Source organism: Struthio camelus, chromosome 16, assembly GCF_040807025.1.
Source record: "Struthio camelus isolate bStrCam1 chromosome 16, bStrCam1.hap1, whole genome shotgun sequence".
Taxonomy (NCBI): domain Eukaryota; kingdom Metazoa; phylum Chordata; class Aves; order Struthioniformes; family Struthionidae; genus Struthio; species Struthio camelus.
The window spans coordinates 22,497,008-22,512,165 of record NC_090957.1 but is presented as its reverse complement, the minus strand read 5'-3'; the positions used below and the strand labels follow the sequence as shown (position 1 = coordinate 22,512,165).

General features: G+C 41.0%; 1 protein-coding gene across 14 annotated transcripts in view; it reads right to left on the bottom strand.

The window, feature by feature from the left end:
• The window catches only part of PITPNM3 (PITPNM family member 3), a 163,666-nt gene that overhangs the window by 134,033 nt on the left and 14,475 nt on the right, over positions 1-15,158 (bottom strand). The window lies entirely within an intron of this gene.

Here is a 15,158-nt window from a genome sequence, read left to right as displayed (position 1 = left end):
TCCCCCAGGGAAGTCTCAATGAGTGGCAAATACAAAAGAACAGGACAGAAACAAATACAAGTGACATGAGTTGTTTTTGGAAATAATTATCTCTATAGCAAATGAAAAATGAAAGAATATAGATTCTCTCAATACAGAGGTTGTCAAGGCAAGATCTTGCCAGGTAGCAGCTTCCGGTTATTCCTGCTACAGACATGACCGCAGAGAGGACAGCAAAGTGGCCATGTGGAGAAATAATAAACTGAGGCCAAACGTCACACTTTTGGAAGTGGCTACGATGAATCTGGATTAGTGAAGCACTGCCCAGTCTTCCCACAAATCCCTTCCCCAAGTGAACATTTTCTTTTTTTCACCTAAATCAATTTGCAGCATCTCTCTAAATACTTCCCCCATGCCAGAAAATGTAATTAACGTGTTTGTTTTATTGTCAGGAATTTTCACTATTCATCATGCCAGGATTTGAAGGGTTTTGTCTGTTCTCTCATCCCCCCCACACCCACCCACCCAAGGAAAAATCAACTCTCTCAGACCTAGCTTTAACAATGCCTCCTTGTTAAGGGGCATAATCAGAGAGGTGTCATTCACCCAAATAACATTAGTATTGTTGCAGAACAAAGCATGATCACCAAAGATTTAGCAGTGAATAAGATTCTGGTCTCAATTGCTGACTATCAAGTTTAACTCGCTTTTGAAGTGGATGAGAAAGTGAAGTCCATTTTAAGTACAGCTCTTAACAAGGGATGCTCGCCCACTCATCTTTTACCTCAGTAATAATTCCACACAGTCTGCTGCTGTTTACCTCTCACTAATGAAAGCTGCCCCCAAAGGGTGCACCTTAGCATCAAAGCATTTCAGTTCAGGTCACGAGCATGCTTCTGCAATGAATCCCCACATTGTCTTCACATCCAGCACTCTGGTTCTCTCACCAGACTGCAGCGGGATTTCTTTCATGTGAGACTAAGCCAGAAGATATGCCTCAGAAGTACACATACTATGCTCCAAAGGGAATTCAGTTTATAGAACTAGATGAGAGTTAGCCTGAAAGAAAACTGCCAAGGATACAGTGACTGATGAAAATCCATCTGCGTATACCAGATATTGTGAAGTTTTACTAGTAAACCAGCAGGCTTAAAAAACAAGAAAATCCCCCAAAACAAAAACAAACAAACAACAAAACTCCACACACCATACACACACCTTTTCATCTAACATTTTTGGGGATTTTTCTTGGTTTGATTCTCTACAAGACCAGATAAGACCTGACAGCTGAATCCTGACTGAATGGCCTTATGAATGTTTTCCTGAAGGTTTTATAGGAATATATTGCAAATAATGCCACAGACACTGCCGTTATATTTTATTAACATATTATTGGTTTTCTTCTCCCTGTAAAAGAATCAATACTATCTGACAAGAACGTTTCCTTCTCCTCTACATCAGATGGGCACCAATAACCTTGCTAGAAAAGCTTCAGCACTTTCTACATCAGAAGAAGATTTAGTGGAAGATTATATTCTACTGACTTAAAGAATCCTCTCCCGGACATAACTCTGTCCCCAAAGCTACAAAGTCAATTCAAAGGACTCCAAACACCCCCCATAAACACTGGATTAGGTTCCAACTCTTTTACAAAATTCGTGTCATGTCAGAATGTATCACGCTACCAGTTCTGAGTAGTTCCTGTGAAATGAGCATACAGTTTATACATCCAAAACACTGTCGTTACACCATACATGCAGTCCTCCAGGTTATAATGTGGAAGGTGATAAGAGAACTCTGCTTGCTCAGTCCAGCCCACAGCAGTAGAAACAGCAGTAATTCTGGTGTCTCTGCTGTTCAGATGAACGTTATTGCTCAGCATCAAACGTGCGCACACCTATTGTCAATGTAAACTGCAATATTTTAACCAGATGCAAACCATTATATAGAGCGTTATAAAGGCAAATAAGGATGATACTTGGCAAATCCAGCAATATCTAACAGCAACAGACGCATCAAACCATCTTAGGGCTGACCCTTGCACATGCAGAAGTTCATAAACAAACTCAAATTCATATAGTGTAACTCTGCGAACTCTAGGAGAATATAAGCCAGCATCATTTTGGTCTGACCTGAGGCTAAAGGTGCCCCAGGGGAAGCCATTTTGCAGGGCGAAACCAGCAGTGTTTTCCAGGAACACGCTGTATGATTTGGAGAGCCATCTAGTTGTCCGTTACCTACAAAGGGCCTTCCCGGGGTGCACAGGTGAGAAGAGCGTTTTCATAACATACCTCAACAGAGATACAGGCTATTGCAAACAGCAATTCCCAGTAATGACTCTGCTGAGCCCCCTGCTGTCATATCAGGGCAGGTTTAGTGGTGGAGTTTAGTGGTGGGGCTGTCTATGACTTCTGGCTCAGGGAGCTCTTGAACCACAGACTGCCAGGGAGATATTACACATGAGGAAAGGTGGACCCCTCTGGCCTGATCCAATATAACCATTACCTTCTTATCTGACGTTATGAAGGTGGCTGTCTGATTAATTTGGGTAAAAAAACAGAAGGTAGAACTCACTCCTTCACAAAACCAAGTATCCTCAGCTATCATGTAACAGGACCCAGTCTTCACATAACAGTGGCTATGCCCAGCTTCATGGATTGCTGACCCAATCCCCTCTCTGCTGGATTACGAAATAAGGAGCAGCATGCATTTTCATGTGCATACTAATTTCTAACAGTCCTCTAAAGCAATGGATTTTTTAGTTGACGTTAAGCATTAGTAAGTCATTAATGCATTCATCACGGACTTCACTTTCTGGATGCCATCATAAACACAAACATTTATTTCCCATTATATCAGAATTGACAGCCACCTTAGTGGTTTCAACATTTAAAACCCCCGCAATTACACGTTACATATAATCAGCAACCACAGTATCTCTTTTCAAGCTACGCTTGTCTCTTTCAGACTCTTCTGTGTTGCTACCATGGCTGCTAATGTCACAACACGATAATTTTAAGTTTTCAGATTACGACAGCTCCAATAGAATTTCAAGGGATAATTTGCATATTGAGGTAGCAATTTTCTAGAGAGGAAAACAATAGTACTTTTGATAAAAATGTTTTTCAACAGATGCTATTCACAAGTTTTACTTTCAGCTCACCTTGGTAAAGTTCATTTTTATCCCTGAGATATAAATAGACTTTGCGCATTTTCACCAACAATCCCCTAGAAATACCTCAATGGAATATAGCATAAGAATTCTGACAACAGTGGACAATGGAAGATGGTAAAATTTTTGGTATCTGCACTTGGGTTCCATAAGGTATATATATAAAAAAATCCATTTGCAATTATTGTTTTTTAATTCATTTTTTTCTACTAAAGAAAAAGAAACCTAAGGAATAAACTAGTTCAGAAAACACATCTGTTGCTTGTGCAGCCTCTAATGGCATAGCTTCTAAACATCTCACAAGCACAAATGCACTTCCCATTGCAGCTCTCCTGTCAAGTAGGCAATTGCTATCATCTCTCCATCAGGTGCAGAAAAAAGATGCATTCTTAAACTAAAACAGTTAAATTAGTACAGCCTCCTCATGCAGAAAAGACCTCAGCATCCCCACAGACACCTCATCATTATTCCATTGGGGTACCAATTTTTAAGTACATAAACTTCCATGAAAGGACCTAATCTTGACATTTAACTTCAGTTTCAAGTCCAAACTCTCTCCTAGGTTGATAACATGAGCATGTAAAAGCAAAACTTAGGCTTCCTAAGAACAAAATCATCTCTCAGATGCTTCTGTTGAAATAAAGATGTTTAAATGCCTTTGAGAACCACAGAACTGCTTTAGAGCAAGAGAAGGTAAAAAACAAAAACAAGAGTAGGTTTAGCTGGTAACAGCAATACAGCAATACAAGAGCATTAACCAAACCCCTCAAATGCTAAAGCAAACTTGGAAGAAACACTGATGAATACCACTGTTCATTTCACCTCTCTCCATTTTCAAGACCATCTTCCCAGCCCCTAATGCAAGACAGCAGCACATTTCCAACAGCCACAGACTAACACTAAGTAAAAACCCATGTGGCTGATACCTATCATTACATCTGCTAGCTGCTACACATTGTTCTCGCTCTAGCAAAGCAGAGAACATTCTTCCTCCTCAAATGAGGCATAACTTTACAAGGCCAGCCCTCTATTGGTAATGACAGAATACATATGATTGCATTTAAATCCTCACAGGGTAGAGAGAACATACGGTCGTGGCTGTTTGTTACTGAAGTCATGTTTAACAGTCTCATTAGAGAGACTACACTAACAAAAGCCTAAAAGTATGTCTCTTTCAATTGAAGCAATGGCACTTAGAAGTCCTCATTTCCTATTTCCATCATCTTTTTTTCTTTTTCTGTTATTTCTGTTTTAGAAAAATCTCTGTAACAGTCTAAAGTGTTTTCAAAAGCTATTCTTTGTTTTGTTTTTTTCACACCACTGTGGAAGTTATTTCAACCCTTGATGTAACTTAATAACATGTTCATTTAAATTGTCTGTTAAAAAATAACCACTACAAAAGAACGGTTTGCTCGTTATCAAATCAAATTCATACACAGAAGATGGATTTCCGTTGAAAGGCATTTTACGATTAACTATCTGCACAAGGACGCTAAGTCAGATTCACTCAAGTATACCTTAATCATTGTAATTATAAGGAGTTGTCCCATTCATAAAGTCAAAATATGGTCTCAGATGCTTCTCTCTCAGCCTCAGGCATGCAGCTGAGGCACACAAGCCAGACTGTCAATGTTCCTTGACAGCAGAGACAGCAGGGAACTCCCACAAGGGAGAATTACTTCAGAAAAATACCACTCTCTTGATATCTAGCCTCATAAATTAGGTTGCAGATATCCATGCCTACATTGGATTGATGGTGTAGGATCATTACAATACTAAGTAGAAGAACAGTCAAAATATTACCTTACAGCATGCAAAGCAATGCTGTAGGTACATAGCACATAACCACATATCTCTTCAGAAGCAGCAACTGTTTATGTATTCTGTTTCCCACCTTCTCACATAACGTGAGCTCAATCTGGGACTGAAGTTCCTGGATGCAAAAACAAATCTAAGAACTGAAATCTCACAGACTAGCTAAAAACCAATGCATAGGGAAGAGTAAGAAAACAAAAAGGCAATGCTTCTTTTAGAAGCTGTATGTTTAAAACTCTGCTGATTGGCTAGGTTTAAAGAAAACAAAACAAAATCCCAGCAATACTCCATCAGGTGCTAGGTTCTCATTTGGTTCTGTATTATTCTGTCAAGTATACACTTGAACTCCTCAATTATGCATTCACCGGTAACAGTAAGTATGAATCACTGAGGACTCATTCTTTATCATGATTATCATTCATTTGCTATGATTCATCAATACAGTAGATAGAGCTGTTTGAAGACTTCTTAACAGCCAGTAGTTTCCCTCAACCCCCAGTTACCTAGAAAACATGCATATAAATTTATAGACACATTAAACAAGTAAGAAAGAGCGAGAGCGGAGTGCTATCCTGAGCTGTTTCCAGTGCAAAACAAGGAACAATAAAGCCAGGGTAGACAAATATGTGCACGCAGGTGCGTGGATGAGAAACCCTGTGACATGATGAGAATGCCCCAGAAAGACAGTGTCATCTGTGCTCCTCAAACTCATACCTTTGAATTGTGTATGTTGCACAAAAGGACAGGGAAATAGAGCAACCTGCAAACCCCATAACGGCAATGATGGTGGGGGAAGCACAAGGGACAAAGGGAGGAAAGTGAGGGCAAGGACAGAGCTGTGCAGGAAAAGCACTGCATGCAGGACTCTGCCCAAGCAGGGAGACAGTGCTTCTCAAACACTCTAAGAGCTTACAGTTAAATCTTTTCTTGTCACCATCATGTTCACTAGTTATTATCTTTAGCTCACATGCTAAGAACTCCAAGAACTCAACACATTTATTCATTTGATTCAAGAAAAGGCGTTGCACAAAGCTCAAAATTTCTCTGTATTCTATGAAAATCATACAGTTGCATGTGACAGAAAAAGCTTCAAATACAATAATGAAGAATAAAGTCACACACACAAGCAGCAGATGAATCCAAGTCTCACCTTTGTCACTGGACTTCCTTCTCATATAGTTGTCTTATCAGGTTGCACTAGAAACCTAAGGTTCCTTCCAATTTTAATGGTCCTATGATCCTAAGTTATAATGAAAGGGGAAAAATGGAGGGGCAACAGGAAGTAATGGAAACACTTGTGGAAAAGCTTATGGTGGAGACCACAATCACTAACAGAATACTGGTAGGAGATGTTTCTGTTTGAACAGTAAACAGGAGGCAGCAAGAGAAGTCAGCATTGGCTACACCACTGGTACAGTAAGGCAACCAACCAGTCTCCAAGGTGAGATATACAGATCTCAAGATTATGAAGTGTACTCAGAAGCAAGCAGGCTAAGCAGAAGAAGAGAAGCTACTTTTGACACAAAACAGAGGCAAGGCCAGTCAAAGAAGTTTAGCTCTATTACTCCAGTTAAGTTCACAGCAGCCAGCCAAGATCAGAGCCCTGCTGGGCTACGCACTGCAAAAACAAAGCAGCAGACAGCCCGTGACCTTGCAGAACCCAATTTAACCACTTAGTTTGGAAGAGAAGGAAATTTCCCCAGCATTCAGAATTGACTACGGAAGTTATGTGCTTTGGTTCAGGCCCGTTCTTATGAAAAATACCTAATTTGTTTAACTATCTGTTATCTATTTTGAACATGATTCACTCTGAAAATGATCAGCCATCATTCTGGGAAACAGAAGAGCAGGATTCCCTTCTCACTACACTCCAGACTGCTTTTTCATCTCATGCAAAAAACAGTGCTAACATTTCTGGAAGAAGCATTAATACCTATTCATTAGAAGCACAATGGAAAAGTAACGTGCAGTTGTCATATTAGTATTACATTTTAACTTCATAATACATTCTAAAAGCCAACTAATATTATATTCTTTGAAAGCATTAACTTTTTTTTTCCCTCCTTTCTAAAGGCAATGGAGAGTAAATGGTTTCTAAGCATTAGAAATGTTATAATCAAATTGTAAGCCAGTTTTTCATTTCTGTATTTCCAATGAAGATTAGAGGTTCCTCTGCTGTGCATTTAATCACATTGGACGTGCTTCACCTTCGCTGTACTGAGACCCTTAGGAGACAAAGGGATTTTCTGAGCCATGCAGAGAGATGATAAGACATTTGTTTTAAAATCTTTCACAGTCAGATTTAAAAGTGGGTTCTCTGCAACACAGCTAACTACCTCATAAGGAGTACTATGTTACTGCCACTTGCACTTTCTACTGCACTTTCAGGTAGGGCTGCACTGCATTAGAAGATGTAGAGACAAAACCAAAAATGACTACAACTCAGGTAAATCTCAAGATGGGCAAACAGCAAACTATTACAGCTCATCTAAGTCTGAAAACTTATGGAAGCCATATTGGAAGCACATAAGCCTTCAAGTTCCATCTCCAAGCCAGTTTATGTAAGAGAACAAATGTGGGACACAGGACTTCCTGCTTTAGCTCACGCAGTGAACACTCGAGATCCTGAGTTCACATCTAACTAATAGATCAAGCTACACTCAGCTATGCTCAAGTCCAGTGTTTTTAGAATTTATGAGGTTAGTCCACAACTGGAAACCTCTCAGAAATACCAAAATATTTAGTGGTCATCTCTAAAGAGAAGCCTTTTTCTCCAGAAGCACGCCCACATGCAATTAACACACACAGTTAAAGTAGAAGGGGTACAGGATTATCTGTAGATACACCCCACCAAAGGGAATTCCTAGTTTAGCTCTACCAGGCTAATCACACCTTTTCAGCCTGCCTAGCCTAGACAAGGCCTCATCACGTATCAGCTTACAACTGCTTTCAGCTAGCTTTCACCTAGCTTTCCAATGAGTTGCTAAAAATTGCTCTTCTAACGAACCAAGGAAGGAATATCCATTACGGGACAGGATAGGGGAGGTAAAACCAAAAGGCAAAGAGGATGCAACAGGGATACGTTGCATACTAGATAGGGGACACAGAATGCCCCAATGGAGCAATCATCTTTAGCTCCTCTGCTGATATCTTAGATGAATACGTACCATCAGCTTTTAACACTGTCTTTGAAGACAGAAATTCAGAAAAACCTGTAGGAAGCCTCTCTCCTTTCCCTCTAGGGGTCCCTTTGAGAGCACCAGCATCTTCTTCAGCAATCTTACTGATGTTTTAATGCTAATAGTTTATTTTGGCTTTCAGTGACATGAGCTTTCCTCCTTTAGTCCATTTTCCATAAAAAATGCCTGCTAAGACTTATTCTATTAAACATCCAGTCTTCTGTCTCCAGCTAAACAAACTTCTTTAGCTAACAATGTGGGTGTATAATAAGTACTGAACAAAATTTAAAAGCTTTGCTTAGTTCATTAGTATCTACATAACTTTCCACTGCACCTCAAGGTGTGTTGTGTATAACCCCAACTTTAGGATGCTCAGTGAAGCTATCTGTACCACAAAGTTAAATGTCTGCTTTGAAAATCGTAAAGAACAGCAACATCTGGTTGAAACAGGTGGATTCTATTGTTTGAACTTCTCTTTACTTCTGACTTATGGAAATTCAAAATTGGGCTGGTGGCTGCCTTGCAAATCAAGGTCTTACAAATGCATGCCTAAGGAGAAAGGCTGTTCTTTGCACAGAAGTTAAGAATTGAAATACGTCACGTTGTATGAGGGATAGATAACAATAGATGAGGATCAAACTGATCTTAAGACAGCATGAAAACTCAATCACAACCTCTACTGCTACTGTTAACAGACACCAGCATAGGTCACAGTCTCTTTATGCTAAACACATGGTAAGAGAGGGTTCCTATCCTTAATGTTTACAGGCCATGTGATGCCATTTACACAGATGATAACAACAACCTTATTCCATTCATTGTTTTCCCTAACGTTTTCATCTTCCCTTAAACATACTCAAGTTGCAAAATCAGTCACAGCAACAACACAGATCCCTTCCTGCAGAGTCTTCCCAGATAACATGAAATCATTTCACTACCTTAATTAAAATAATAGACCGATTTTCAAGTCACTAGGAAATGGGATTACTTTAAAATAGGAAAAGAAAGGAACATTTCTTGACAATTTAGACAGCAAAAGTTGTGGCACAGAAAGAAGCTTGAAAAGGGACTACTTTTAGCAGAGAGAAAAAGTACACAGAGAGCAAAGCACCAAGCTTCAGACCAAACAGCGTAGCTGGAGTTCAGCATGCCCCACTGAATCTGGGGAGTGAATGCTGTGTTAAGATGAACTGGATAAATTTCTGTTTTTAAAAGGGGGAATTAAAACTACTGTAAAAGGATAGATAAAAAGATTCTATACTTAGTAGCTTACTGAAGAAGGGAAAGAGGAAATCAGCATATGCTGTTTTAATACAATGCAAGAACTGGTCTTCACAACCAAAATCCTGATAGAAGTCTCTCATTTTTAACCAGTAACCCAAATACAAGTTTATACTTACATGATGCAAAGGTAGTTATGAACAACTGATAACTCCCCATCCCTTCTGGTTCTCTGCCTTTTTCCATCTGTTTATTACCCACGAAAGATTAACTCAAATATCTGCAGAATTAAATGAAGCCAATAGCATGAAATCTATCTTCTGGCACAACTTCATTGAGGTCAATGGTTATATCAGCAGAGATTCATCTATACAAATGGAGCCAGCTTATCAAACGAATTCAAGTCTCCAGTCTCCAAGCTCAGCACCTGTAATGAAGCCATAGCCCTAGAGCAACATCCCATAAACAAATCTGGTCATTCATTCAGGTGTTTAAACAGGGATTCAAAAATCTAGCTCCTGGATCACTTCATGCGAAGATCCCTGCTGCAAACTCAGGTCAAAAGAATACGTAGATAGCCTCAAAATATACTCAGTGACTCCATATAACTCCAAGTTCTGTTACTCATCTTCCTAGCATACCAAAAAAAACCCCAAAAAACCAAAAAAAACCCTTGTTTTTCTGCTTATTTCTCAGATCAGCAAGAATCTCCTTAAAACTTGCAGTAGGCAAATCTGATGTGGAATAGCACAACCATTAACCAAAACTAAATACTGATCTGAAGCACTCCACAAGCTTAAATCTGCCATGAACATACAGATTTTATGTTCACTGTATAAGAGTAGACAGAAAAGCCATGAAAACAAAGGAACTACAGTAAATCCTAATTATACCTCGGTGAGCCAAGGGTGGGGGAACTAGATGAGCACGCATTAACTATTTTCATGCAGGGGAAGAGCAGCCCTCTACATAATCTTTATTTCCATTTATTTTTTGCCAATCAATTTTTACCATTTAGCTCATAATACAGGGGTCAATTAAAATAATTCACCTTTCTTCTTTCCCCCACCCCCAGCAGTATCCTCGCATTCTGCTTTTGTGTCTACAGCAAATATATCTTAAACCAGACTGGTACTGAGAAATATGCATGAGCATATTTCTATACATGTGTGCATGTAAAAATGAAATCATGGTAAAGATGTTCAAACTTGAAAGATAAAAATACTCCCTGTGGTGATACACAGTGCATTCTGATCAGAGGGAATGCATGGAAGAGAATGCCAATAAGCTCCTACTGACGCAACTGAGCAGACTGCATTTCTGAGTAGGCCAAGTTTCTGAACGTCGTCAATACCTCATTTACAGACAGTTCTGCAACACTGAGCTCCACCTCAGAAAGGAACAGAGGCAGACACTTTAGAAAAGGTCACCAGAGGCTGAAGTCCACTGTGCACAGAGCAACCACAGAGCAAAAAATAACAATGTAAAAGCATGACTTTCTTTTCAGGGGAGAAGCATTAATCACCCATAACCCATTTACAGGTTTCAGGAAGCATGAGTGTCAAAGGGATCATTGGGACTCCTGTTCAGAAGAGTGTGCTGCCCACCAAAAAGATCACCAACTTGAAGAGAATAACAATCTAGAGTAAAAGCTTGCATTCACACGTAAAGAGGTCTCACATATGACCCCAGAAGATCTTTGTAGCTGGGGATGGGGAGAGGGGCAGGCAGACACCCTTCCAGAAGTGGGATAAAGGAAAATTAAAAGAGATTGTGCAAGGAGCCACACAGGAGTAAAGCCATTCCAAAAAATCAATGGCCTGAAAAAAAAAAAACTGAGAAAAAGCTGAAGCTGCCTAATTGAATCATTAATGTTTCACTGCATCTATTTCCATTTTTCATTTTTATTTCCTCTTTTGAACGTGTTACCAAAAAATACAGTAGGACCCTCTGCATTTCCTGATGGTTGCTGCTGGGTTTCAGACAGCTGACACACAGGTCTGCTAAGACACACAACTTGCCCACACAACTAGCAAACCCAGCACATGGTATATGGAGGCAGAGCAAAGAGGAAGCAGTCAGCCCTATGAAGGCTGTTAACTGCACAGCCAGCTGCATTGTCTGGAAAAATCACAGGCACAAAGAGGCACTTTGCATCCCCAAATGCCATACTAAATGCTTAAACATAGCAGAGAACAATTGGGGTCATGCATTCTGCCCACTGCATGGGAAGTCTGGCAAGAAGCTCCTATTCACAGTCATAGCTGATGTTCACTGCACCTCTAGGTACAAAGCCAAAAAAGTCCCATCAGTCCTTCTGCGGAGTTGCTTATCTGTTCTTACAGCCCAGCTTGGAAAGAAAATGTCTCCTTCCCCTGGGCAGACCAGCATTTTGTGGAAGCCCACTGCATCTCTGGCAAGTAGGGAGAGGGAGCATGAGGAGGAAGAAATGGGTGCACAGGGTACTTAAGTGACCGTTACACAATAAACCACTGATAGAACTCAGCACAGAGCCAGCAACTTAAAAAAATAAATGCAGGAGTACTTCATCAGCTTGCCTATGAGGCTGTTATGAGAGACAGTGTCAAAAGCCTTCCTGAAGTCAAGGTACACAATATCCACTGCTCTCCCCCATCTACTCAGCTAGGCATTCCATCACAGAAGGCCATTAGGTTGGTTAAGTATGATTTTCCCTTTGTGAATCCATGTTGACTACTCCTGATCACCTTCTTGTCCTTTGTGTGCTTGGAAATGGTATACAGGATAAGCTGCTCCATCCATTTCCCAGGGATCAAGGCAAGGAAGACCAGCCTGTAGTTCCCCAGTCCTCCTTCTAACCCTTTTTGAAGACCGGAATGACATTTGCTTTCTTCCAGTGCTCAAAGCACCTCTCCCGATTGCCATGACCTTTCAAAGATGATTGAGAGTGGCCTTGCAACGACATTGGCCAGATCTTTCAGCACTCATGGGTACATCCTATTGGGGCCTATGGACTTGTGCATGTCCAGTTTTAGTGATCCCTAACCTGATCCTCCTCCACCAAAGGAAAGTCTTCCTTTCCCTAGACTTTCCCCCTGTTTTCCAGGGCCTGGGATTCCTGAAGATCAATCTTACCAGTAAAGACTGAGGGGCAAAGAAGGCATTCAGCACCTCATCCTTTTTTGCGTCCTTTTGTCACCAGGGTCCCTGCCCCGTTCAGCAGCAGGCATACGTTTCCTCCAGTTTTCCTTCTGTTACTCATGTAGTTAGAAAAGCCCTTCTTGTTGTCCTCGACATCCCTTGCCAGATTGAACTCCAGATGGGCTTTGGCCATTCTAGCCCCATCCCTGCATGCTCAGACAACTACCTGTCCCTGCTTCCACCTCTTGTATCTCTTTTTGTATGAATGTAACCAGGAGCTCCTTGTTCATCCATGCAGACCTCCTGTTGTCTTCGCTTAATTTCCTGCTCGTTGGGACGGACTAACCTCGAGCTTAGAAGCGAAATTAACCAGCTCTCCTGAATCCATCTCATCTCCAGCGCCATATCCCACGGGATTCTTCTAAGCAGACCTCTGAAGAGGCCAAAGTCTACTTTCCAGAAGTCTAGGGTTGTGATCCTACTTTTGGCCTGGCTCCCCCCGTCATGGTCCTGGACTCCATCATCTCATGGTCACTGCAGCCAAGGCTGCTCCTGACCTTTACATCCCCAAGCATTTTTTGTTTGTTTGTTTGTTTTTTAAGTATGAGGTCCAGAAGAGCATCTCCCCTCAGCAGCTCCTTCATTACCTGTGCTAGGAAGTTACCAGCAACACCTCCCAGTCCAAAGCAAAAATGAGGGCCTTCCCATACCATTCTTCACCATTTACAATTGTAGTTCAGAGGTGGGGTAACATCTCAGCTGTAATCGCATCTCTGAGTCATCCATTTAGATGCCTGATGCACATGCAAATATCTCTGCTCGGTTGCTTCTTGTACAACAGCCAAATTATTACAACTGAAAGCAACAGCATGAGTAAAGCAGTTTTCATTTCTGATGCGCCTAGGCAATGACTAGTTAAGAACGAGCTGAAGCACAGAAAGGAGTGCCAGTGCGCTTCACACAAGTTGAGATAAAAAGAGTTGTTACAATCCCTGTGCAGCAAGTTATGAGGGAGAATTTGGAATAGCTATCCTGTAGCTCTCTACATGGACACCCTGATAATCAAGGCAAAGGAAGCTCTGTTCTGAATGTTGGGGGACAGGAAAAAAACATGGCTGAATTATATGATTTGGAAGCACATGGAGCAAATCCCCTCCCACCAATCCAACCATACGCATATCTTGACAAGAATGGCCAGCTGGCAATGAGCTTTTCTACACCAGAGAAAGCAAAGTAGCATACAAAGATCATTCACAGGCAGAGCATTAACATAGCATAGACACTGCATTATGGCTTCATCTATCAACCCTCCAACTTACTGTGTAAAACTAGCTTGGAGAAACAGAAATGGGATGTGATCTAGTCAAGCCTGCAAAGCACATCAGCAAAGCAGCTCACACTGGAAACCTGCTACTCTATCCATTAGGCTAATGCTCTTTGTGGTGCTATTTTCCAGAAGAAAAACCTGCAAAGGTTTTTTGAAGAACAGCGGGAAGGGGGGGGTGGGGGGAAGTAGCTTTTCAAAACAAAAGTCTCCACCAAACCTTAAAAAAAAAAAAAATCTGCTACCAGAACATATATATTAAAAAGCAAAATACAGTCGCACAGAGGAAAAAAAGACATTCACTATCTACAGCACTGTAAGTATGTGGCAGGTGCCAGGTTATATATACTGAAGAGCCAGGCACCAGAAGCAAGTACCTGCAGCAAGGAGTAGCAGAAGCTTACGTAACATTTTGTTTTCAGTAGAGTACAGTCATGCTAAAATTTATACCACTGTGTTATGGACTTTGAGGCTGAATAGCTTAAGCATAAAGACCACAGAGAGAAGAATCTGAAACTCTTTGGAATTCTCTCCCCTCTAGGCACTGTAGCAGTTAGTGAAATTACGATTTATCCAGAAAATTGGTGCGAATTTGGAAAGTGTTACCAAAATGTAATGTGCTAGGCAGACTATTCTCTTCAGCACTCTCTATTTCTATTCCTGCCTGAAACAAAAAGGTAGACTTTGCTCAACTATCAGCGGGGATGGTTTTTACCTTCGGGATCACTGATGGAGAGAAAAAAGTATTTCATTTCCCTGCCCGTGGTGCTGAGAATGACTTGTGTGACTGGTTGACATCAGTCAAGGCGTGTTGAACAAAACACAGTCCTAGGAACATCAGGCTGAAATGTACCTTCTGTCCAGCCTGCTTCTCACATGGTACAATAGTAACAAAATGTGTTTCATTACTTTCACAAGCACCCTCCTAAAAGACATGGAAGGGACAGTCTCATTACTTCAACTGGGAAGCTTTTACCGCACGCTGGTGCTCTGACACTCAAACATCTTCCTTATTTTCTGCCTTGATGTATTCATGGCTGCTCTATACCCACTTGGTTTAGAGTCAACATCAGTTTCAGTACCTTTTCTTCCATGCCCCTACCACTCACCAACCTAATCTACAGCACTGAAATCAGGCTTTGAATTTGCTAGGCAAAGAAAGCCTGGCTCTTTCCAATTTTGTTACAGAGGATGACTCTTTCCATTCACCCTACAATCCTTTCCTTTTATGCTTCCTTGTAGATGAGCAGTTATCAGGGAATAGCCAAGTACCGGGCTAGAAATGAGGAATGAGCACAGCTCAAAACACAGAAGCTGCTGTTTTCACAGCTCCCGATGCAACTTCTGA